Consider the following 25,061-nt stretch of genomic DNA (forward strand, 5'->3'; position numbering starts at 1 on the left):
TTTCTGTCTAACTCATTGAACAAATATTTATTTAAAACCGATTACATGCAGGCATTATGCTGACACACAGTTTCCAGCCCCAAAGTGCTATTGTCACATGTGATAATTACAAAGTGATGAGACAGTGACTGCTCAGATTTGTGCTTCTCTCACTCTAGAAATACCTGGGCCTCACAGCACTTGGACAAAAGCATTGGAATCTTACTTCACCATAGAGACCTGGAAAAGAACATTTTCCTTATTGTAAAAGCCAAGAAAGCCACCTACCTCCCCCATCCATTGAATTCCTCCACTGAGACACACACAGAAATTAGAATGCTTACCTTGTTTTTTTGGATGAGGTGTGTTTTCCGGTTAAAATAATTGTTCTGTAAGTGACTGTGGCTGTTGGTGACAGAAGCAAAGCTAGCAATGCTGTAGGCTGCAGGACTGCAGAGAAGCAGGGCCCTCTGAAGACTGTATGGGAGTTTACGTAGCTAAAGAGAGAAGGGAAAGTATGTTTGATAAAAAGAACAGCAAGTAAAAAGGGCTCTGAAAAGGTATTTATTTACAAAAAGAATCTGTATTTTTTTTTAATGAGATACTGACTCGGCCAGGGATCAGGAGAGAGGGTTGTAAAAATTAAAGTTGGTGCATTCTGTCTACTCAGTGGCAAGTGGGACTCCTATGTGTCAGAGTAAGGAAACACTAGTGCCTGGAGACATTCCCAAGCTCACACACAAACACAGAGACTTTATTTATGTGGGCAAAGCATGTTATCAAGTCTGTTCCACTAGGGTTGAATACCCTACAGGCAAGGGGAAGCATTTCCTTTGAAATAATGAAAATCTGTTCAGTCTCAACATCAACATTTCCTTTTTCTTTCTTTCTATTTCTTTTCTTAGAAATGCTATCCTTGCTGACAAGAGACAAAAAAAAAAAAAAATACAAACAAGCTTAGTTGTGCGTGATTGATGGAGCTGTGTAGATAGATGGATGTGTGCATATTCATTTATACAATTAATTTATCAAAAAGCATATAATTAATTTTCAAAGCACAACTCTGTGTCAACGATCTGAAAAATGCTGGAGTCAAAATAGACATGGGGAAGCCATGAAGACTTCAATCCATTTTGAGAAGTGATTTGTCCCTATTGAAAGTGGCCAATCCTCACAAAGACAATAGTTAAATATATTTGAGATAAAAGAACTCTAAGCCATGATGAACAAGAAAAATTAAAATCAGACCAAAACCCCACTCAGGTGTGAGTTTATCCTGGAAGAGAGGAATGGCCATTTGACACCGTTATTCGCAGGTGACTGAATTAGGTAGCCCCATAGTGAGATTAAGATTAACACCTAGCTGTTTTAAGTGAGTTCAGAGGAAGCATCCCGAATTCTGGGCAATTGGTTCTCTTAAGCCTACTTACAACAGAATCATCTAAAACAGTCTCCCTCAGATGAGTTAAGCATCTATAGGAGCAGCCACCTCGTGTGTGAGTTTTGACCAATTTTCTCTCATAATTGACATGAACAGGAAATTTAGAAGTCAATTCTCTGAAATCCCACTTTCCTAAATATTAACTGCTTCAAGTTCAAATGGTGAAGGAACCCTTACTGTTATTTTATTGTTTGGTAAGTGAGAAAAGTGATAAGCTATGAGACACAGTTCTTGTCCTCAATAAGCTCGCAGGAGTGGAAAGATGAAAACTTGGGAAACAAGATGAGACACAGTATTGATTTCCTGGTATAAACAAGACATTTGCTGAGTTTGTTTGATGTGAACCATGTCTAGGTAACATTAACAATAATCTTGTAAAGCAGATGCTTTGAATTGAGTCTGGTTGCACTAAAGGAGATAAAAGCAATTCATTAAGATGGGATGAATTCTGAGAGGTGACTTCATTAAACAGTCTGGGAAACAGTTAGCTCACACCCCCAGTAGCACAATTGTAAGAAATGTTCTTTCCCAGAACTCTCCCTCCCTGGAGAAGGAGAGAATTTTTAGAATATTATTGCTATTTCATTGAAAAGGAAAGCATTGGCAAAGACTCACAAAAGGAAAGGGCACTCAAAACTGTAGGAAGATGAGCCAAATCAAGTTTTCTGATATCTGATTTTAACCCCCAAATGAGTTCTAAGGCCTACTGTTGCCCATTTGGAGAGGTTTATGAGTCTCTCATTTGCCACAAGAGACAGTTGAAGGACCTTTATGTTGTTGGGTATTCACCAGCGAAGACTGCTCAGACATCGGTTTAAGCCAATAGAAAGTCTTTAATAACCATCTGGGATCCCAATGTAGCTCAGCTCCTTTCTCAGGGTGCGGTTTTAAGCACACAATCTATAGCCTCGGTTGAAGAACTTCAGTTAACAAGAACAGGTAGCCAGAAACAAAACAACAGAAGCCAAAAGGGCAGGTCAGTGCATTCAGAGACTTTCCTATAACTATGAACTTTGATAGGCTAGTTCTTTGCTTTCAAGTTTTGGCAGATGGTGTTGTCACGCACGTGCTGAGTTTAACAGCTTGAGTGGCATTTCCATCATGGAGTCAGTTATGCTAAAGTCTAGGGGCCTGTTACACCTTCCATTGTCCTTCTATATCACCACATGCTTACACTGGCTACCAACATGAGCTACCAGTGCCATCACACTTACCTGTACTGTAGTACATGTGTGTTCCATAAAACTGCTCCCACTGTACGAAAACCTTCTCAAAGAAAATAACTTGTAGGGGAGCGGTGTCCAAAAGTAGAATATACTTCAACTCTCTGCCTTCAGCTCCCTATAAGCATATTCCTGAAAGTACAGCCAGCAAAGTTTTTACTTGACCAAGTCAGGTCTTTCCTTTTCTCTGCTCAAAAACATTTAATGATCTCTCATTTCATTCAAGTTTTGAGACAGCACAGGAGGTCCAAATAATCTGTTCACTCATTAGTCACTGTCCCACAATGATACCTCTTCAGCCTGCCGTTGCTGTCTTTTCTCCTGCCTTAGCCTGACTACCTTAATATAACAAGCAGGCTTGCAAGTCAGGTCCTTAGCAGCATCCTTTCATGCTGCATGGTGCTTTCTCTGGATCTAACTATGGTTCTCTCTCTCTCTCTCTCTCTCTCTCTCTCTCTCTCTCTCTCTCTCTCTCTCTCTCTCTCTCTCTCTCTCTCCCTCCCTCCCTCCCTCCCTCCCTCCCTCCCTCCATTCCTTTATTCCTAGCAGCATCTCATGAGTTCTCAGTGGGATCTTCTTTTATCCACATCACTTAAAATTACAGCCTTTCCCACCACTTCCTCTTTTCCTCTCTGTTCTTTCTCTTCTGTAGCAAGTTACTGTCTGGCCACCTCAGCCTGCGCATCTGCAATCTCGGCCCATCCATACAAACCTCCCCTAAATAATGGCAGCTCCTGACACCTTCCTCTTTCTGAAATCTCCTAGGCTGGACTATGCACATATGATTGCATTTGTACTGATGCTTGCTTACTGTATGTAACAATATCTTTAACCTATTATACTTTTGTTTTTCTTTTTGTTGTTGTGGTTTCCTTGCCAATAAATCTATATATTCCTGGAACAAGAGTTGTTCGTTATTGTTTTTGGCAGCTGTTTTTTTTGTTTTGTTTTTTGTTTTTTTTTTTTTTTTTTTTTTTTTTTTTGAAGCAGCATCTCACTGTTAGCCCTGGTTAGCCTAAAATTCTCTCAGTTGACTGGACTGGCCTTGAAGTCACAGAGAGCTGTCAGTTTCTGCCTGGGATTAAAAATATACACAAACACATCTGGTCCAAAGCAATAACCCTTTTGTGTAGTCTCTCATAGTTCTAATGACAATGCATGTTTTGATTTCATTAAGTTTTTTTTAAGGAGTGAACAATAGTAGTAATTACCACTAGAAGAATGATTGACAGGTGCCAAGGCAAGGAGCCTACAGATAGCATGATATCATCACCATTCTGAAAATAAGATTCAGGTAGCTCACACATGATCAAAGATGCCTAACATGGAGAATAAGAATAAAGCAGCGCCTATTAAACTCCGCAGTTCACAAGCCATTCCTCTATCACTCTCCCAATTAATTACTTCTCTTTGTTAAGTACTGAATGTGGGCCTGGGTATAGCAAGCACTTCACGGGTTAGTTGACACTCAGAAAAACACTGTTGAAAAGTAGCATCAATTTTGCTTCATGAATGAGAAGAACACAGCTTTGGGGGTTCTACCACCTGACTAATGACTCGCACCCAGCAGTAGAAGTAGTGACGGCTCAGCTACCCAAGTGCACTCACTGCGCATGCGCTGTCTGGCAGCTCAGAGACCTGTTTAAACGACTAGGCTCTGAGGTCTCCTTGTTTTATCATATCTGGGTTATAAAGTCCTTATTCAGTGAGCTTATAATCACAAAAGCTGCGCCATTTGGAGTCAGCATCTCCCTTTTAGCCTACTTTCATGGACTGGTACTAAATTTCAACTGCAGGAGAAAACAATTGACAGGCGACGACAACGGAACCCCCTTCGGCTTTGACAGGGTTCATTTTCTACTAGCGTTTGCACACTTGGGTATGAGAGAGACAGAGTCTGTGAAAACCAGGAAGAACGCTAAAGAGGTGACTCTTCCTCTATGCCTTACCTATAGATTTTTTTAAAAGATGGCCGTTGGGCAGTAAAACGCTTGCTCAAAGACTGCTCCCAAGTGGCATGAGTAACTCACTGAAGCTTTCTAAAGCCTGCTTTCCAAAAATTGTTAAGTCATCTTTTAAATGCCATAAGTAATAAAAAATATGTAAGTATGCATACATGAATATTTGTTCTTTGAAGATGCCACATGAACATGATCAGATCCACTCCTCACACCCTCCTCGAAGTCCCACCACTACTCCACGTCATGTCTCCCTCCCAACTTCATGTCTCCTTTTTATAATTTTTATTTACTTATTATTTTGATCCACTCTGTCCAATTATTGCTGCCCATATGTGCAGGGTGTGGGATCATCCACTGAGGAATAGAGATCCTACCAATGGCCACACTCCAAAAGAAAAGTAACCATCTTCACAACTGTCCACTCACAGTCAATTCTCTTCAGCTCTTTGAACTGTAATGCAACTCTGCATCAACCACTACTCATTGCAGAAAGAAACTTCTCTGACCAAGGACAGACAAGCACAAATCTATGAGTATAAGCATAAATATTTAGAAGGCAGTATGACAACAAAACTACTTAGAAAAACATCAATAGTTTCTCCCCGAGAGCCCGTGAGTCCCCTAGCCGTGGATTTGACAGTGTTTAAAGCACATAGAGTCCTTTCTGTGGAGCAGGTCTCAAATCAATTCAAAAGAGCAGTTACTCCTATAAGCAGTCTTGTCACTATTACACCAGTAGGTACATATTACCTGGCGAGTTAGTATTGTTGACATCAGAGTCCATAAATGGGTGGGACCATTGAAGTCTTTTGTCCTCTAGAAGCCAGAATAGCACACTCTGACCTCTGAACATTAACTAGTAAGGAGAGTTTCCTGGTCAGTTCAGGACTGATTTCTTTGTGGGCTGCAACTAACTAAAGTGTATGGTGTCTTCAGCAATAAGTCTTATTATATAGCTATAGTGGACGACCAACAGCAATAGCCATAGCCTGAAATGTTTGGGGTGTTTCTTGGCCATTTGGGGGGTTTTTTTTTTTAATTTTTTATTAATTTAGTCTTATTACATCTCAATGGTTATCCCATCCCTGTATCCTCCCATTCTTAGTTCACAGGGCGCGAACGTGTGCCAGACAATGAAGGTTTCACTTAAGAGACCATTTCTTCTAGAACCAGACTTGTTATTTGCTCACTAATGTAGAGTATTCCTTTTTAAACCTCCTTTTATAATGTATGTATACTTTTTTATTATTTTTTATTTTCTTTTTCATTCCCTTTACATCCTGGCCATAGCCCTATCCCTCCTCTCCTCCCACTCCCGCACTCTCTCCCTCTCCCCCCCCCTCTCACCTCCCTTATTTCTCAGAAAAGGGGAGCCCCCTTCCCATCTCTCCCCAGCTCATCAAGTCACAGTAAGACTGTGTGTGTCCTCTTCTCCTGTGGCCTACCAAGGCAGTCCCACCATGACAACTGATCAAAAAGCTGGCATCAGAGTCCATATTAGAGAGAGAGAGCACCCGCTCCACTTACTAGAGGACCCACATAAACCCTGAGCTGCCCATTGGCTACATCTGTGTAGAGGGCCTACACAGGTCCAGCCCATGCACGGTCCTTGGTGATACTTCAGTCATAGAAAGCCCCTCTGGGCCCTTGGTTCTGTGGGTCTACTTGTGGAGCTCCTGTCTCCTCAGGTCCTCTTCTGTACACCCCACCGCCACTTCTTCATAAGACTCCCTACACATCATCCAATGTTCGGCTGCGAGTCTCAGCATCTGTTTTGAACCGCTGCTGGGTGCAGCCTCTCAGAGGACAAATCTGATACATTATTCTCGGCAAGCATAGCAGAGTATCATTAATAGTGTCAGGGGTTGGCTCTCTCCCATGGGGTAGGTAGGTCTTGGGTTGGTCCAGGCATTGGTTGGACATTTCCATCCATCTCTGCTCTATCTGCTCTATCTTGATTCTTGCACATCTTGTAGACAGGGTAAATTTCGGGTCAAAGTTTTTGTTGCAGTTCACTTGCCTCTACTAGGAGTCTTATCTAGATAGATGGTGTCTTCTTCAGACACTATGGCCCTTGCCACAGAGTCCATGCCAGAGTCCCCCTCATATACTCCCAGGAGCAGGCCCTGACTTAGGCCTCCAGCTTGTCACAGGCATGCCCAAGCCCACAGTTTCACTTCTCTGCAGGTTTTCCATCCTCCAAACGCTTCTCTCAGAAGGTCAGATATCCATCCCATTTCTCCCTGCAGTCCCTCTCCTACATCTTTCCCTCTCTTCAACCTGTGCCTCTCTCTTTTCTATTTCTCTTTATGAGTGGTATTTGACATCCTCCCTTGGAGCCTCTTCATTATTTATCTTCATTGGGTTTGTACATTGAAATATGTTTCTCCTGTATTGTATGGCTAACGTCCACCTATAAGTGAGTATATACCATATGTGTCTTTCTGTGTCTGGGTTACCTCAGCCAGAATTATCTTTTCTAGTTCCATACATTTCCATAAAAACTTCATGATGTCTTTGTTTTTAATAGCTGAGTAGTATTCCATTGTGTAAATGTACCGCAGTTTCTTTATCCGTTCTCTGATTGAGGGACATCTAGGTTGTTTCCAGATTCTGGCTATTATGAATAAAGCTTCTATGATCATAGCTAAACAAGTGTCATTTTTGTATGATGAAGCATCTTTTGTGCATATACCCAGGAGTAGTACAGCTGGGTCTTGACATAGAGCTATTCCCAATTTTCTGAGAAAGTGCCACATTGATTTCCAAAGTTGTTGTACAAATTTACACTCCCACCAGCAATGAAGGAGTGTTCCCCTTTCTCCACATCCTCACCAACATGTACTGTCACTTGAGTTTTCAATCTTAGCCATTCTGAGAGGTGTAAGATGGAATCTCAAAGTCATTTTGATTTGCATTTCCCTGATGTCTAAGGACATTGAGCATTTAAGTGTTTCTCTGCCATTTGAGATTCATCTGTTGGGAATTCTCTGTTTAGCTCTGTTCCCCATTTTTAATTAGGTTACTTTGCTTGTTGGTGTTTTTTTTTTCAGTTCTTTATATATATTTTGGATATTAGCCCTTTATAGCATGTAAGATTGGTTAAGATCTTTTCCCAATCTGCAGACTTTCATTTCATTCTATTGACAGTGTCCTTTGCCTTACAGGTAGCTTTTCAGTTTCAAATAATCACATTTATTAATTGTTTATCTTAGAGCCTGGGCTTTTGGTGTTGTCAGGAAATTGCCTCCTGTTCCAATGAGACTTTTTTTCTAATAGATTTAGTGCATCTCGTGTTATGTTGAGGTCTTTGATCCACTTGTACTTGAGTTTTTGCAGGGTGATAAATATGGATCTGTTTGCATTTTTCTACATGTAGGCATTCAGTTAGATCATAACCATTTGTTGGAGATGCTTTCTTTTTTTCCATTGTATGGTTTTGGCTCCTTTGTCAAAAATCAACTGTCCATAGGTATGTGGGTTTGTTTCTTGGTCTTCTCATTTGATTCCATTGATCAACCAGTCTATTTTTATGACAGTACCATGAAATTTTTATTACTATTGCTCTGTAGTATATTTTGAAGTCAGGAATGGAGATGCCTCCAGAAGTTCTTTTATTGTATAGCATTGTTTTAGCTACTCTGGCTTTTTTGTTTTTCCATATAAAGTTTAGAATTGTTCTTTCAATGTTAGGAAAATTTTGTATTGATATTTTGATGAGGATTACATTGAATCTGTAGATTGCTTTTGGTAAGATGGTCATTTTTGCTATGTTGATCATACCAGTCCATGAGCATGAAACATTTTCCCACATTCCGATATCTTCTTCTATTTCTTTCTTCAGAGACTTGAAGCTCTTGTCATACATGTCCTTTCCTTGCTTGTTAGAGTTACACCAAGATACATTATATTACTTGTGACTATTGTGAAGGATGTAGTGTTCCTTATTTCTTTCTCAGCCTATTTGTAATTTGTGTATAGGAAGGCTACCAATATTTTTAATTAATCTTGTATCCAGCCACTTTACTGAAGGTATTTATCAACTGTAGGATTCCTCTAGTAGAATTTTCATGGTCGCTTATGTGTGCTATCATATCATCTGCAAATAGCGATACCTTGACTTCTTCCTTTCCAATTTTTATCCCCTTGATCTCCTTTGCTCTGGCTAGAACTTCAAGTAATATATATATATATATATATATATATATATATATATATATATATATATATATATATACATACACACACACACACACACACACATTCTAATATGCAGTATTGTGCCCATATAACTCAACTATAATACAAGGTTTACTTCCAATACTTTGAAAGTGCTATTTCAGGCTGTTTATGATAAATAAGTTATACAAGTTAATTGTTAGCTGATCAAATCATGGTCATGTCGATCACTAGCCTATTTTTATCACAAAAAATAGTTTCAACAGATAGATATGATTATATAGAAAGATAAGGTAGGTTAGTTATGTAAGGTACTCAAAAACCTCAAAGACATGCAGAATACGGCATTTTAAAATGTTGTTATTATTTTAAAGATTCACTGACAATGAGACAGGTTAGCTCCTGGCAAGACACATCCTACCTCAAAGAGGATGATGGGCATTAATAGAACTTCCTTATGGAGATGGATTCAAATGTGGCAAACAAGTCACTGGGCAAAATATCCTTATTTCTTCTACCACAGACAGAATTCTGCCTAAAAAAGGCAAGCTTGGATGCAGGCAGAGTCAACAGCCAAACCCTGCCAAGACAAAGTGAGCAAGTCCTCAATAGTTCCTGCCTCACAAATATGTCTGTCAGATCTATTGGGCCAGAAGGCTGAAGAAGATGCTCCAACATAATAGAAAGTTTTGGGTGACTATTCAGGTAGAAAACTGTCTCTGTCATCTTCTCATTTGGAAAGCTCCTAACCTGCACTCACAGAATACTCAGGTAATCAAGTTTATTCCTTCTCAAGTCTTTGATGGAGTTGAAGACCAGGTAACTTAGCTTTACAATAAAGCTTAGTTATTTAGGGGTTAAGATGTTTTTAGATCTAGATACATGTTTTAAGTTGATAATAACAAGATGTGATGGAGATTGATTTACATTCAGAATTTTAGATGCGTCAAGATAGGAAAAATGTTTTCTTCAAGGCTGTCAAATACAAATAGCCAAAACACTAAAAATATAACATTTACATAATTCCTGATTGTGTCATGGTTCTTCTTGCTATAGGTAGTTTACTGTATATATGTGAAATAATATAAATGTATACATAAAATTAAAAATGTTTAATTAATAAAAAAAGAAATCATCCATTTCCTTTAGATTTTCCAATTTTGTGTAATATAAGCTTTTGAAATAAGACCTTGGGAGTTTTTGGATTCCCTCTATGTCTGTTGTAATATCCGTCTTTTCATTTCTAATTTTGTTGATTTGGATATGCTCCGTCTGCCTTTTAGTTAGTTTGGCTAATGGTTGTCTGTTTTGTTGATTTTCTTAAAGAACCAGCTCTTGGTTTTGTTGATTCTATGTATTCTTCTCTTTGTTTCTAATTTATTGATTTCAGCCATGACTTTGATTATTTCCTGCCATTTACTCTTCTTTGGTGTGCTTGCTTCTTTTTGTTCTAGAGTTTTCACATGCACTCTTCAGTTGCTAGTATGGGTCTCTCCAACTTCTTTATGAAGGGTCTTAGTGCTCTTAGCACTGCTTTTATTGTGTCCCATAAGTTTTGGGTATGTTGTGCCTTCACTTTCATTTAATTCTTGTTTTCTCCATCTATGGTGATTAAAAGCTTTGCTGGGTATACTAGTCTGGGTTGGCATCTGTGGTCTCTTAGTGTCTGGCTTTCACAGCTCTGTTGAGAAGTCAGTATAATTCTGTTAGCTTTGCCTTTATATGTGACTTGGCCATTTTCTCTTGCAGGTTTTAATATTCTTCCTTTGTTCTGTAAATTTAATGTTTTAATTATTATTGGTAGAAGGATTTTCTTTTCTGGTCCAATCTATTTGGTGTTCTGTAAGCTTCTGGTATGTTTATGTGCATCTCTTTCCTTAGGTTGGGGATGTTTTCTTCTATGATTTTATTGAAAATGTTTTCTGGGCCATGGAGCTTAGAGTCTTCTCCTTCTTCTATTCCTATTATTCTTAGCTTTGGTCTTTTCATAGTGTCCCAGATTTCTTGGGTGTTTTGTTTCAGGAACTTTTTAGATTTAACATAATTTCTTTGACTAATATATTTATTTCTTCAATCATATCTTATACCTCTGATGGTCTCTCTTCAGTCTCTTGCATTCTGTTGGTGATGCTTGTGTCTGTAGTTCCTGTTCTCTTCCCTAGGTTTTCCATTCCCAGAATTGCCTCAGATTGTGTTTTCTTTATTGCTTCTATTTCCATTTTTAGGTCTTGAACAGTTTTATTCATTTCCTTCTCCTGTTTGAATGTATTTCCTACATTTCTTTAAGGGATTTATCCAATTCCTTCATCTGTTTGAATGTATTTTCCTTTATTTCTTTGAGGTATTTATTTTCCTCCTTTAAGGCCTCTATCATTTTCATAACTTCAGACGTATGCTCATTTTCTTGAGTTTCACATGTGATGGTATCTTCAGGGCTTGCTGTGGTAGGATAGCTGGTTTCAGGCGGTGTCAAATTGCCCTGGTTTTTGGTGCTTGTGTTCTTATGCTGACCTCTAGCCATCTGGTGTTAGCAGGCCTTGTGGTCCCTCTGCTGGCCTTGTCCCAGGTGGGTCTGGCAGATCAGGAGTCAGCGGGGGGGGGAGAGTGCTCTAAGCTAAATGTTGTTTGGCCCAACACAGGCCTCCTGAGGATGGAGGACAATGGGGGGTTGTGTCCCCAGTACAGCTCACCTCCACTGGCTTTGTTGACTCCTTGCTATATGTGTCCCAGGTGGGTCAGGCAGATGGAGTCAGCAGCAGGGAGGGCTCTAAGCTGAATGTTGCTGCTCACCTGACAAGGGCTTCCTCAGGATGGAAGATGGTGAGAAAGGTATATATACATTTTAACTAGTTTACAATTAGTTGTTTCATAAGGCCTCCTCATATAGCCTCATGGTTGGTGCTTTTGTGTGCCTGGGGGAATCAGGGGACAAAATTCAAATTCTACACTTAAGAATCCAGAACCCAAGCTTCCTTCAAAAGAAGATGACTTTGGAAATAGAATAAACAGACTAATAATAATGGAGGATTTTCTTAGGAGACTGACAACTCCGGGGAGAATCAGCAACCTGGGTCAAGCTCCCCAGCACAGTCCTGGATTGCATGGCTGCCAGTGAAGCCCTTGACTCCCCTGTGCAATAAATTAGCAAAGCCTGGAGCCTCTTCTCCACCAGCCGCACTTGCACCCTGCTGAGCTTTGCTTTCACATTTGCGTTATTTGTCTAGGTGTTTGGGTGGGTGGGTTTTGTTTTGCTTTGCTGTGCTTTGTTTCAAGGAAAAACTTCAGCTCAGCACTTTGATCCTTACCAAGCCAGTGTTTTGATACTACCAGAGAGACAGAACATGTCTTATCCCTGTAGACACAGCCCTTAGGTTTCTAGCATGTTCTGTGGGCACCTTCCCACCACCACTCCGCCCCAGCCGACCTCAACCCGCAGGTGTGTAAGAGCCCTAGACTGAAAGCCTAAGTCTTTCTGAGCCCTCGCCTTCTTCTGAAGCTTGATCCCCTCCTCCAGTATAAAACAGTCATGATAATCCTCCTTAATTCGAGAAAATGCTTTGTGCATTTTTTTAAGCATCTATATTTCAACTTTTTTGTGACCGATTTTTACATCTAATTCTACAGAAGCAGGTAAGGCTTTTCAAAATTACATCTGTAATCACAAGGGAAAAAATGGGGGAGGATGCATAGAGGGTAAGAGTGAGGAAATGAGCCTATAATAAGTGGAGAAGGGAGGGGGGAAGGAGGGGAGAAATAAAATCCAGGGAGGGTTTTGGTTTTTCTTTCCTGCTGCTGGAAGCCAGTTGAATTTTGTCGATCTCTCCTGCCATCTAGTGGTTAGTAAAGAGTAATGCCTAAATCACAAACCTTTTTCGTTATTATCATTTGAGAATTTCAGATATGTACATATTCACCTATCTCTCCCCTCTCCTATACTCCTGAGACCCTCTGTTCACACCGCTCATAACTGGCTTCTCTTCTTTGTTTTTTTTTTATGGTTTTTAAAACACACTAAGTTTAGTTGGTGTTATCCAGTGTTTATCTTTGCAACAAGTCCTGTGCCATTCTGTTTGTGACTGCTGCATGTTTGTCATTGTCAACAGGAAGCCATATCTTAAAAAATAAAGATGAATTTGGAAAAATCACGGATTTCTCTCATCTGGCATCATTTACCCAAATTCTCTCTCAAAAAAAATGTCGTATTTTGAAATTCTAGTCGGTTCAATAATATCTTTTTAAAATATTAAATAATATTTATAACTGCTTGTTGAAGGTATTCTCAAACAAAACAATTGAATAAAACGATAAAATAATTGTAGTTTCTGAGTCAGAGACTACAAATCAAAAAACATTCCCTACCCCTTTAAAAAGTTATATAGACAGAAACACACATATCTTATATGATCACTTATACTACATTTCAAAGTTTCTTTTAAAATAACTTATTTTAAAATTGACAAAATTGGGAAATTTTGTACAGGAGGTTACACTTTATTTGATACATGATTGGCAAGGCACTAAAGGACGATAATACACGGTTAGAGGAATTTGCTACTTCAAAGGTCTCCAGGCCGACCCAGAGTCTTTCTATATAGCACAGGCTTGCCTTGAACTTGAAATCTTCCTGCCTATAGCCCTCTGAGTTCTAGAATTACAGGCATTCACCACAATGCCTATGTAACTTCAAAACCTTTCTCTGAAAAAAAAAAAAAAAAAAAAAAAAAAAAAAACCTTTCTCTGAAAATAGAAAAAAAGAAAAAAAAAAAGGCCTCTGTGATCACCAGCACTGTAAGTGGCTCTGCTGAAAAGTCAGCAATTTAGAGTAGGGTGCAGTATTTCGGGGAGCTTTGTTACAAGGCACAGTGAGTTTTGCATGGTGTTGTGTGTGTTGAAGAGTGCAGTGTTTCAAGGTGCAGTATTGTAGGGTGTAGTGTTTCACGGTACAACATTGCAGGGCGCTGTGTTGCAGAGTACAGTGTTTCAAGGTGCAGGGTTGCAGGGTGCTGTGTTGTAGGGTCCTCTGTTTCAGGGTGCAGTGTTCCATGGTACAGTGTTGCAAGGAGCTGTGTTTCTGGGTGCAGTGTTTCAGCATGCAGTGTTGTAAGGTGCTGTGTTGTAAGGTCCTATGTTTCAGGGTGCAGTGTTGTAGGGTGCAGTGTTGTAGGGTACAATGCTGTAGGGTGCATCATTGCAAAATGCTGTGTCTCTGGGTACAGTGCTTCAGCGTGCAGTGTTGTAAGGAGCTGTGTTCCAGGTCCTGTGCTGTAGGGTGCAGTGTTGTACGGTTCAGTGTTGCAGAGTGCTGTACTGCAGGGTGCAATGTTGTAGGCTGCAGTGTTGCAGGTTGCTGCTGCATTGCAGGGTGCAGCTGCTGCCTCTTGCTTACTGTGAACATGACGGAGCATTGCAGAAGTAACTAAAAGATCAGGAACAAAGCTGCCTGTGAGATAAGGAAGTTTTTACAAGAGTCGGACACCGACTACCTGCAGTGAGAAGCCTGCACTTTAAAGTCAGAAACAATGCTTCTCTATATTCAAAGGGAGGAGAAAACACAAGGAAAGCTCTGTGTAAGAAGTAATAAGCTACACGCATGGCTGGCTTTCTGGAAAAGAATTTTTCAGCGGTATAAAACAGACCCAGGTTCAGACATATGGATGACAAGTCCAGAGACAAGAAGTGGCAAGAGGAAGCAAGGAAGTCCAGGTATGTTTTGAAAAAGTAGAAAAGGGAATGTACAAGTATTGACCTCGATCTTCAAAACTCACCGTGCAATTCTTTTTAAAATGTAACTCACACATACAGATGCATCTGTATTTTCTAGTACGGAAGAAAGTGTTATTGATCTGTTGTCTTCCTGGGGTCTCCAGGTAGGTGAAATGGGAAAATCAAGTGTATGTAACAAGGTCATCTGTGCACACACTCACCACTAACCAGATTTCTCCAAGATCTGCTTCCTGGTGCCAGGCTGAGCTCGTGACACTATTTCCTTTCTGCTTTCCTTCCATATTCTTCCAACACTCTGAACCTTCCAAGCACTACAGCCTTTCCTATGGTATTCGTTCTTTCCTATTCCTATCCAAGGACCTTTGAGGCAGCAATTTTTCTACTGGTATACTATTATCTTTTGGCTTTTTTTTTTCCTCTTTTCAAGTTCTTATATGAAGTAGCAACGCTAGTCAGAGTTTAAAGTAAACCCCAAGTGGTTACATTATACAAGCTCTGTCATCTTTAATCTTTGCCCGAATTAAAGTGACAAGAGACAGAAGGAAAATTCTACTCATTCATAGGAAATCGTCACTTAAGTGTCAGACAGCCACAAGCACTTAAACTCTATGAACCTTCAGTTGGTTGTCCTTGGTCCAGCAGAAGCTGCCATACATTCTTGCACCAGTCACCCTGTAGCTGACCGGCTTCTCCGTGTCCTGGGTGCTCAGCTGCAGTGCCACTGCAGACTGTTTTCTTTTAAAATGTGACCACCAATGAGCCCTTGGATCGTAGTTAGGGACTTCTGTCGTTCCTGTATCCAATGTCATATTTCATACCCGACATTCTACTTTTGGTCTGTCAAATAAACTGTTTTATAAGGATGATTTCACAACTATTCTCCATGTTTGTTTATTAACTGTCTGTTTTCTTTTTCTAGAATAAAAATGCCATAGCAGCGTGTTCTCTGAAAGCATGCTTGTTGCCCAACAGGAAGCACATGAGTGACTATCTGAAGGAAGCTTGATACAGAACTATCTGTGCGGTGACTGTCGCTTGCCCTGTGGTTTGTGGGGATAATATTCAGGGGCTAGTAACTAGGGAATGTGAAAACACAACTAGAAACCAGAGAGCCTAAGTGAAGAAGGCCCAGGTCACAACAGCAGGGACCTCCCTGCAGTGGAGGCACACTAGCCTTGGGCTCTCTTTGTGTGAAAAGCCTTGTTTCCACTTCCCTCCCTTCTGAACCCCCAAAAGAAATTGAGCAGCCCCTCCAGATCAGCCTTGGGGCCACAGATTAGAGTGGTCTACAGAGGCACTGAGAACTCCTGCAGGATATGACCACACCCAGTATCCTGGGAGGGTCTGAGCGGGAATCGGGAATCGATCCTAACAATCCCTGTCTTGCTTGGGAATGCAAACGCTAACAAATCTGCTTTTACAAGTTGGAGGGCTAGAGAGTTGACTCAGCTGCCCGTTAAGAGCACTTACTGCCCTTGCAGATGAACCAGGGTTCCATTTTCTTTTCTTTTCTTTTCTTTAAATAATTTATTCAGATTACATCTCAATTGTTGTCCTCTCACTTGTATCTCCCGTTCCCTCTCCTTCCCTCTTTCACCCTATTCCCCTCCCCTAGGCCTGTGACAAAAGGGGACCTCCTCCCCCATATGATCACAGCCTACCCGGTCTCATCCAGGTAGCCTGCTTCCCCAGTCCACACCGGTAGCTCACAACTATCTATAGCTCCGGTTCCAGGTGATCTGGCACCCTCTTCTGGCCTCTGCAGATAGGCCATGCGTTTGGTGCACTTACATGCAGCTAAAAACAAGTTTGCGTTTCCCTGGAGACAAACATTCACCCAGAAGTAGACTAAAGGCACCTGCTTCCCAGAACGGTACAAACGAGCAAGACTCGCTGGCTGCGAGGAACAAGTGTCTGGTTGTGCGGTGCGTTAAGGGCGTAATGAAGACCTTTTAGAAAAAACTACAACTGTAGGAGTTCGAGCTGGAAGAGGAAAGGGGCCGACATGAGAGGGTGGCACGGTCACGGGCACGGGCAGCTCATCGACGTTTGATAAACCTTTGCAGAACCCTCTTGAGGAGCATCACACACGCTGTCGTTCAGCTCTCAGCATCTCACAGTACAAAGCAAGGAACTCCTCGCTTCCTATGCCAAACTCACTTAGGCCAACGAAGCATCCTCTGCGAGGTCACAGAGCTTCCGCGGCCAGACACGTATACAGACGTAGAGAAACGGAAAAGAAACGTGGAAGGAAAAAGGTCATCAGCTACAAACACAAGGAGCTAAGGCGATGGAGTTTGGGCTAAGTTGATCAAAATGCTTCCTCAATGGCTGCTCTGCCTTGACAATCGTCTGCTTTGATGAGAGTCTTTGAACTATCTGTATTAGTAAAGTAGATAAAAAATGAAATAAACGCACATGCCAGGAAAGGAGAAAGTCAAAATCTACGTAATCTGTCTGAATAATGCAAAACCTAAGGAGATGACACCTAAATACTAAAAATACAAAAACAAAAACAAAGATTCAAAATGATTACTCTCCTTCCTGCATCCTAAATCATGGCCCAGAAATTGGAAAATATGAGAAGATGCATTTCCAAGTGACAGCAATCCTTATGAAATACTAATCAATGAGCTTTTGTTTCTCAAGTATTAAATCTGTCCAGATAGTAGGGATCTGAAACTATCGATAAAACAAAAAAAAGTGATTTTTTAACTATTTGTATTCGCTAACTCACACTAGTGATCTGCAATCAACTTAAGGTCTCCATAGCACCTGACATTACATTATAATGCCACTGTCGTGTGAGCTGCAGAACAGAAGATGTTCGTTGTTTCTCCCCTCCTGTCTACTTCTCCATAGAGGCACAGGCTGCACTGGAAACTCTCAATGAGACAGGAAGTAAGGATTCATGTAAAGGTATTTGGCACCAAGCCTCATGGCATAAGTTCAATTCCTGATCCATTTGATAGAGAGAACAGACGCTGGCAAAGTGTGTTCTGACCTTCACATACATGTACACACACACACACACACACACACACACCACAGATGAAACTTTATTGAAGGTCTGTTGCTCCAGAGATAAGTGAAGAAATAGCACTGATCTGTGTCCTCAGCCACAGTTTAAATGTGGTCTTCAGAGAAGCCACGATCATCCCAGATTTCCTAAATTAGCCTTGGTGGCCAACTGGGCGTGGTTGCCTAATATTCTCAAGAGGTGCCCACCAATAAAAACCCTTTATGTGGTTAATCTGTAACAAAGGGAGCTCCAATAGAACTGTTCTTAAAAATCACCTTTCAAAAACATCTGGAGGTATACCCTGGAGAACGTCACTTAGAGTCAACTTTGGAAAGGATTCAGTGAAAGTGTGCCCTGTGGGGACTCAAACACTGATCTGCATTACCCAACAAGCTTCACTGCAGTTCACCTGAAGCCCTTGTTCCTTAGCTCTGTATTTAAGCTGAACAGCACGGGATAAAACAACTGGAAAATGACCCTTCTTCTGCATCATTATTCACAGGCTGTGTTCCACGGCTGACGTTCACAGGCAAGTTTGTTCTGAGACCAAAGGCAATTAAGTGGACAGGAAGTTAATTCCGCCTCACGAAGGAACAAATTCATATGATGGCTAATTATGTCCTTTAGAGTGAAGGCGGAACCTTTTGCTGTTCCATTATCGTATTTACTGAATGAAAGTGACTACTATATTCTATAGCAGGACTCACTCGTATTAGGTGGACTCAGATATAGTGACACCTGATTTTGAGTATGAACACTAAAAAGAAAAAGAATAAAGCTTTTAGAGATTGACTCGCCTATCTGGTAGGGTGCCGTAGAAATGGAGTTTGTATTTAAATTAGGTTGGGGTTTGGAAGACTATTGATTGTTCCCAGATTTCAGTTTCTTCTTCTGTGAAAGGAGAAATATACACGTTCGGGCGGGTGGCTAAAATGAGAGAACTTTCTTCCCCAACACATGACGGTTTAGTAGTAGAAGACATCACAGAGAATAAGCCAGATGCAAATTAAAGGTGAGACTTGGAGCTCCCCAGGTCCCTCTGCCATTACCCATGGTCACAGGGTTCTCAGCTAGCCCTGCCCCTGTTCCCTCTCTCATCACGGCACTTCGTCACCACCCTCATGTTTATGTGTTTGCTTCCCAGTTCCTAGTGTTCACTCAAGATACTGGTGCAGCTGTAACCCACCTACCCCAAGTAAAACTCCACATCTGTCTTCATAGGCACAGAATATTTACTGCTAATAAAAAAAAAAAAATCTACTTTGCTATTCTCCGATGCTTCTCTCATCTAGAGTCCCAGTAGAAGGATCCAGAGGGTCCTAGAAACCTACAAGTAGAACAATATCATAGGCAGATTTGGGCCCAGGGGTCCCGCTCAAACTAAGGCATCAGCCAAGGACAATACAGGCGGTAAACTTTAAACCCCTACCCAGATCTAGCCAATGGTCAGAACAGTCTCCACAGTTGAGTGGAGAGTGGGGTATGACTTTCTCACGTACTCTGGTGCCTCATATTTGACCATGTCCCCTGGAGGGGGAGACCTGGTGGCACTCAGAGGAAGGACAGCAGGTTACCAAGAAGAGACTTGATACCCTATGAGCATATACAGGGGGAGGAAATTCCCCTCAGGAACAGTCATAGGGGAGGGGAGTAATGGGAAAATGGGAGGGAGGGAAGAATGGGAGGATACAAGGGATAGGATAAACATTGAGATGTAACAAGAATAAATTAATAAAAAAAAATTTTTAATCTGCGTATGTACACACTGAACTATTCAGATATCCAACGGGGCGTCTGAGTTTTCAGGAAATGTCACCGAGTCTCACTATCTGGGTGGGGCTCCCTGCCTCTCCTACTTTGGTTCCAAGTTTTCTACTTGCTTCCAAAACCCACCTGCACACATTGTTTTCCCACAGACGCACTTGGTGATCTTTAGAGAATGCCTGTCTGGACACATGAACTGGCTGTGGTCAAGACAGAAGAGATCTGGTATGCACATGTGTCCAAAACTGAACATGTAGGATTGAACATGCTATGTGGGAACCTGTCCGTGGAAGCAGCTGTCTCTCCTCTCTTAAAAACAACTGGCCATCTGTAATTCTTTATCTAGGGGTGAGATGATGTGGAATTTCCTGGTCTGTGTTAGATGTAGATACAATGCTCTCATATGGTGTCACCTCCACTCCAGAAAGAGATTTGTGTGTGTGTGTGTGTGTGTGTGTGTGTGTGTGTGTGTGTGTGTCTATGTGTGTGTATGTTGTCTTGTTTTTCCATTTCCTAAGCAATATGGACAGAGGCTAATGTTTATTTTATAAATTTTCTATAAATTACATAAGTACTTTTCTTTCATGTTTAAGATTATTTTTCATATGGTATCTTTTGATCATGGTCTCCTCCCCAACCCCTCTCAGTCCTTCCTTGCCTACCCACCCACCCAACTTCCAACTTTATGTGTTCTCTCGCTCTCTCTCTCTCTCTCTCTCTCTCTCTCTCTCTCAGAAAAAAAAACCTTTATGATTCTCTCACTCTCCTTGAAAAACATTATGCAAAAGATGAAGTAGAAAGATTGTAAGAGGTAGAGGTGACAGATGACTCCAAGAAAGCAGTGTCCTCTCTATATAATGGGATGGGTGGTTAGCTAAAATGAGAGAACGGGGCACTATGTATGGACTCCATGATTTCAAGCCACACCTTGGATCATGGAAGCCACATGTAATCTCCCGTCCCACTTAAGTGAGAAGCAAAGCTCAGTTTTCCTCATTCAGACTTCTCCAGCACACAACAAGCATGCCCTTGATTCCCCCTGCACCTCCTTTTCTCTTTACTCTGCTTCCTTCACCCCAAATCATCACTCATGCCCTATTTTCTCCGCAGGGTTGTGGGTGCCAGGATGACCTCCGCACCTGCAAGACTCACCTTCCTGGGGCATCCTCCAAAGGCATCATCACAACATAACTAATGCACATATGAACGCACATAGACTGTGGCAGCATGTACAAGACTTGTACAAATTTAAGCTAGAAAAAAAAAAAAACCCAGCACTGAGAAGGGAAAGTGGGCACTATAGCGTGGGGGTGGCAGGGGGCGCGATTTTCAGTTGTTGTCTGCTGGGAAAGGGAACATCAGTTTTCTCCAATGGAGTGTCATTGGGTATATCAGCCACACTCCAAGGCAGTCCAACAAAAAAATAATAATAATAACTCCATGGGGGTTTTGTTTGTTTGTTTGCTTGCTTGCTTGCTTGCTTGCTTACTTGCTTTTGTGGGCTTTTGTTTTGTTTTGGAGTTGGTTGCTTTGTTTGTTTGTTTGTTTGTCTCATTTGGGTTTTTTTTGGTTGGTTGGTTGGTTGGTTTTTAGTTTGGTTTTTTTGTTTGTTTATTTCTTTATTTTCTAGAAGTAAATTTAATTTTATTTGATGGTGTGGGGTTTGTTTTTAAACTAATATTTGCCAAAATAATGAGGTTGATTTAATAAACACAACCAATATTTCATAGTTCTATTATGCAGACAAAGAAAAAAACATGAGATTATTATAGAATGCCTTTTTATTTATTCTTTTTATCAAATATTTTATTGGAATGTGGCATATCCAGAACACTAGAAAATCAGATTATCTCTCTGAACCATGATTTCACTTTCCTTTTTTAAGAGCAGTCTGGATGGACCTTTCCTAAGGTGTGGAGGGGATGTCTGACACAGGCATCCTCGTCCTCCACCCTCCACAACCTGATGAGTTACCACTATTTGCTATGGAAAATCCACCTGCCCTCATGGGCTTTCTTATCCAATTGGAGTCTTAGAATATTTTTATAAAGGCTAACGGGTGCCTAGCCCATCCACTCTAACAGCTGAGCCCTTCCTTTTCACTTTTCTTGGTTTTAGTTATCCTTTGTTCTCAGTTTCCAATTACATCTTAAGACAAGACTTCACAGACCCTCCAAGCTCAGAACATCTATCTGCACCCAAAGCAAACAGTGAACATGCATATTTTCTTGAAGTAGCTTACTTTCTGTGTTTATCTCAGTTGTACCTGGCTGTAAATCCTTTGGAAGCAGGGAACACCTCTCCATCACAGCCCTACTTACTGTATCAGACACATGCTCCACAGATGCCTCCTCGATAAAATATCAAAAGCAAAGAAAGTAGACAAAACAAAGACATATTTACCACTCACACACATTTTTAACACCGAACATAAATATTTTTTAAACTCTGGTCCACCCCTCTTGTCTTAAGTGGTAGAATCTCAAAATGACTTTTTTAGTTGTTTAAATTTTCATTAAGTTCTAATAATTATTAAATTTTCCCAGTATAATTTTTAAATTTATTTTATATATTTTTATTAATTTATTCATATTACATCTCTATTGTTATGCCATCCCTTGTATCCTCCCATTCCTTCCTCCCTCCCACTTTCCCCCTACTCCCTTCCCCTATGACTATGACTGAGGGGGATAAATTTATTTTTCATATTAATGTGATGAATTTAGCTCAGTTGGGCTGTGGTCATATGGTGGAGGAGGAGGTCCCCTTCTACCAGAGGACTAGGGGAGGGGAATAGGGCAGAGGAAGGAGGGAGAGTGGGAATAGGAAGACACAAGTGAGGGGAAAACAATCGTGATATAATCTGAATAAATTATAGTAATTGTTTTTAAATGCTATCCCATAGGCACAGCCAGCTATCCCCTGGGTGGTTCAAAATGGGCTTTAAGACCTTCTTTGGCCCAGGCCACGCTGCAAGCTTGAAGAGGATGCAAATGGAAGTCTTCCCAGATGAGCAAACCCTCTGCTCTTCCTCGACCTCTGCTGTGTGCACACTGTGCACAGCCAACCCTTCCCGCTAGGGTCTTCAGAGAGGAACTAGAATGATGTTTCCTTTTAGTGCATTTCATGTCACTTGGAACTTCATATGTGCTTCCCTGGTGGCAGCGAAGAGACTCCTGAACATCCAAGGAGTTGCACCTCAGGACTCAGAACACCGATCTCTCCAACCTTTCTTTTAAATCTCTCATAGCCACTTGCTTACCAAGGACTGTCGAGTTCATCTCCTTAATATCCACTAAGCCTGCTTACTTTTCTGTATCACCATGGTCTCAACAGTGATCTTTGCAGTTCATTCCTTAAAGCAGTGGTTCTCAACCTTTACAATGCTGCAACCATTTACTAAAACTCCTCGTGTTGTGGTGACCCCAACCACAAAACTGTTTTTGTTACTACTTCATAACTGTAATTTTGCTACTGCTGTAAATCATAATATAAATGTCTATGTTTTTCAATGGTCTTAGGCAACCCCTGTTAAAGGGTTGTTCTACCTCCCCCTCAAAGGGGTTACAACAACTTGCGATTGAGAACCACTGCCTTAAAGTGTATAGCAAGAAACACACACACACACACACACACACACACACACACACACACATACACAAAGTGAAGCCCTTTACTCATTCCTATGTGCCCTAAGGAGAAAGACAAGCAACCATCCTCCAATACAAAAGAACTTTGCACCTTCTACTCATCACCCACACTCCATCTCCCCTCCACATCCCTGCTCATCACCCACACTCCATCTCCCCTCCACACCCCTGCTCATCACCCACACTCCATCTCCCCTCCACACCCCTGCTCATCACCCACACTCCATCTCCCCTCCACATCCCTGCTCATCACTCACACTCCATCTCCCCTCCACACCCCTGCTCATCACCCACACTCCATCTCCCCTCCACACCCCTGCTCATCACCCACACTCCATCTCCCCTCCACACCCCTGCTCATCACCCACACTCCATCTCCCCTCCACACCCCTGCTCATCACCCACACTCCATCTCCCCTCCACACCCCTGCTCATCACCCACACTCCATCTCCCCTCCACACCCCTGCATTATCCCTTCTTTAGACGCCCTGCCACCTCATCTGCTCCCTACCAATTCTGTGTATGTTTGTCTTCAACTTGGTCTTCATGGTAATGGCTCAGAAAACCTTATCTAGACTTTCATATAACTATGGATTTCCCAAAGATAATTTCTACATCCCAATTCTTTATAGGAAAGATAACATCCTCCTTTTTGAGGAACTAATTTTCATTTCATCCTTAACTACCACTTGAGTGTGTCTAGTAAAGAGTCATTCCGTAGTATTCGTTGCCTATGAAAATAAAAGGAGCCTTGGCCTCGTCTTCTCTCTACTGCTGAGAAAATAGGAAATGGATCTTATCATGTTTCTCCACTACACTTACCAAACAAAAAACAAATTGTTCCTCTGATGCAGTAATTAACTCACCTTGATAATATATACATTATAGCAAGGTTACATTTTGCAATTAGTCTGAAAAGACCTGGGTTTCCCCAGTTTCCTAGCACATAACAGAACTGTCTGATGGGAAAGCCGGAGTATGCCGTGTAGTGTTCAAGAAACGGACAGTTAGCCCGAGCGCTGGTGACCCCCTGAAGCTGGCCTAGCGAGGCATAAGGCTCATGTGATGATGGAACCAAGCTGTGCGGGTCAGGTTCTGGAGCACTCTCTTATGTCTATGTGAGCATATCAGGCCCCCTGCTTCCTCGTCCGCTAGTGGAATTATGCATGAGAATCCTTCACACCATTGTAGAGAGAGGGTAAGGAGTAACATCTGAGCAGGACACTACAGACAGGTAATGATCAGTGATCAACCCTGCAGCCACTACTGTGTGTGGGTACTCAGTCGAGCTGTTTGTTTTCATTCCAATGCACGAAAGCTGCATCTTCTTCTTACTCCTTTTTGAGGTTCACCATTCCAAGCGTTTTAAAGCAGTTTATACCACCTTACAATAGCACTTGTGGTTTTCATCTGCATCTGTAGTTTACAGACGAAAAGATGGACAATCTAAGGACCTACATGACTTACCCAAGACCACATGTAGAACCAAAACCTAAACCCATACATTTTATCTATGAATCAGACCTGTGGATCCAAACCTCTCTGCCATCACACCTAGTAAGTCAGCCTCTCTGTGTCTGAACCATTTTTCAAAGTGTTTCCTGAATCTCTTCCCATTCAATGATGACAACACTCCTCGAAGAGACCCAGTGGAAAGAGGCTTCCCATGGAGTTTAATGGCGAAAGAAAAGGTGAGCTTGGCACTTACAAGTTCCATATGGATTCACTGGCTTTTTTCTTGGGGAAGCCAGTTGACCTTTGTAAGTCTCGTTCTCCACATTTGAAACATAATTAAATCATGCAATCTTTATTGCTTCTTCTGAGTCTACCAAAAACAAAAACAAAAACAAAACCTCCTCAATCTAAAATATATTTTTTCACTCTTTTAAAGTATTTAACTCTATCTGCTCCCCTCCAAAAGTCACCAATTCCTTAATTCACTAGACAAAAGTTTACTTCCTGGCATGTGAATCTATTCCAAGATTAATTTTCAATTAATACTTTGGTCTGTACATCCAAATCACATTTGCATCTTTTCACCTAATTCCAGCATTTGAAAACAAAGTGTCAATACCCACGGCATTAAACTAGGTTAAAAACATCTAAAAATGCATAAA

General features: G+C 41.3%; 1 long non-coding RNA gene across 1 annotated transcript; it reads right to left on the reverse strand.

The window, feature by feature from the left end:
- Positions 1-333: 333 nt before the first annotated feature.
- Positions 334-24,724, reverse strand: LOC127201861 (uncharacterized). The gene is made up of 3 exons (XR_007832215.1): positions 24,653-24,724; positions 2,635-2,775; positions 334-476 (listed from the first exon to the last, which is right to left on the reverse strand). It is a non-coding gene; the product is annotated as an uncharacterized LOC127201861 (long non-coding RNA).
- Positions 24,725-25,061: the final 337 nt, after the last annotated feature.

The sequence above is a fragment of the Acomys russatus genome, chromosome 17 (assembly GCF_903995435.1).
Source record: "Acomys russatus chromosome 17, mAcoRus1.1, whole genome shotgun sequence".
NCBI lineage: Eukaryota > Metazoa > Chordata > Mammalia > Rodentia > Muridae > Acomys > Acomys russatus.